Genomic DNA, 2351 nt, shown 5'->3' with positions numbered 1-2351 from the left:
CATCCTCTTTAAAATGACTCTAACTTGTAGGATAATGACAGTGGTAATAAGAAATATGCACAAAGGTCAGAAATGTCTACGGTGTGAAGAGAAAAATGTTTAGGGCTGTTTATCATTATTATTATTATTATTATTGTTAGTCCAAACCCAGCAAGGATCCTCCTGTATCTGTCCAAAATCATGTCAGTAATAATGTCAAGTGACATTGCATGATCATGACCACTGGTGATTTTAACACTTTGGTGTCTGATATTTTTGTGTTTAATTTTGGGTATATTTTTACAATTTGAGAATCTTGGTCTGTTCTAATCCACACCTCCCCATTTGCTGCTACGCTTACTGACGTTTCATTGATTTCCTTCTGAGATGATAATTTTTTGTCATTACATCACATGATAAATGATAACCATTATCAAATTTAACGCATGAAGAGTGCAAATTGATTCATTTTCAGGTCAGTTTTACTGATAGCGACAATGTATTTTGGAGATAGATGATGATATGATGGTGATGATGGTGATGATGGTGATGGTGAAGAAGAAGAAGAAGATTAGGATAATTGAGGATGATGCTGAAGGAGGATGATTGTTTTACAATGTTTATCATGGTAATGAGGATTCTAGTGATTCATTCCATTTGAGGCTATAAAAGCATTTATGAATTAAGTTAAAGATCCGCTCATCAGGTATCACCATGAGTACAGACCAAGGTATTACTGAAGGTATATTATGGCAGAGGTTCAGAAAATCTTATCTTGATTTCTCAGTCTCTTTTGATTTTATCTACCCTGTGAGACTATCTTCATGAAAATAAAAAGTGTGGATTAATGTATGGTCGGTAACATTAAATGCCTATGTTCAGGTTTACCTGGTGTATGAACAAATGACCCCCCAAACACACACACACAAACACACATACCTACAAGTGAATTCCCCGGAAAAACATTCCTTCGTTGTTGCATAGCAAAAATATTCTGCATAATACCAGGCATGCACCTTTTTCTTTTTCTTTTTTTACGCTCTGTAGAAATTCACTATGTTTAGATCACTGCTAGCATCATACAGTCTAGATGATGTATGCTGCTGATAGGCACTATCTTATGTGATGTGTACAGAGTCTAGCCAGATGATAAGATTATTTCATGATGCACATTAATACACTCTGCTATTTTCATAGACGAATGGTTTAAGCATGATTATTCAAAGAGAATATTGTAGACCATATCACTGCATTTTGCCCACATGAGCTGTTGGTAATTTTTAAATGGAGAACTTCATTAAGATTGGTGACATAAGAAAAGTTATTTGGTTCAAGGAGGAAATGTTGACAAACAGTAGTTCATATATTTTTAGCTGTTAGGAAGTCAAGATGTTACTATGAAAGAATTTCAGTGCTACTGTAATTCTGCTTGTGAAAAACTCCATTTTGAGTTTGAACACAACAGACACACAAGAGTCACTTTGAGATTTTTGTTACAGTCAAAAGAAGTGGTGTCCTTCTTGGCGGAAAATGTAGCATCTGATACGAGTTGCGAGGATGATATTTCGTATAAAAATGTTCAAATAAATGGCAACATTTCATGTTCTTGAAATTTTACCACGAAACTGTGCCTGGACTTGCTTGTCTTGTGTAGCTACAATGGAGTTATGTCACAATACGTGAAACAGAATGAGGAATATGTGTCAGTTTGTAAAAAAAAACTTTTGAGCCCTGCATAATATTAGATCTTATTGTAGCCTGTCCTCACTTACAGCACCTTCAAATTTCTGCAAAGTTTTGTCTATTAACAACATACAAATGACTCCAGGATAATAATGGATGAGGTAAAAGACCTATTTTCACTGCAATTGTCTCATGTCCAAATCATTCAAGCTGATACATACCATTATATGTAAATCTTTAATATAGTGGAGAACATTATGTACTTTGTATATCATATTGCAAGCATTTATTCACATCAAACAATATATCTTAAGCTGAGATTCACACAATACTTACAATAATCATGTACCACAAAGAAAAGCAAATAAAATCTTGCATCTGAGATACACCTCATGAAAATACAGTATTATGATATGAGCAAAGTACATTAAGTACATGTACATATTCTTCTCTACTATTGTAGTCACTGCTGTTATGTATTAAGGGTGTGTTTGATATAATGTTGATAAATTGATTGGGGTGAATTTATTTTCTTTCCATGTTAAAATGAGTACAGTGCACTCCCATTATAACGATCACGGTTATAACAAAATTCACATTAATACAACAAAGTAAAATTCAGGCCACATCATTTGCTCTATGCTTTTCTATCATGTATTTGTTCAGCTTTAGAAACATTTCAATTTAAC

The sequence above is a fragment of the Diadema antillarum genome, unplaced genomic scaffold (genome assembly GCF_040938485.1).
Source record: "Diadema antillarum isolate AM-2024a unplaced genomic scaffold, OU_Dant_1.0 seq00000889_RagTag, whole genome shotgun sequence".
NCBI lineage: Eukaryota > Metazoa > Echinodermata > Echinoidea > Diadematoida > Diadematidae > Diadema > Diadema antillarum.
This window is presented reverse-complemented; position numbering follows the sequence as displayed.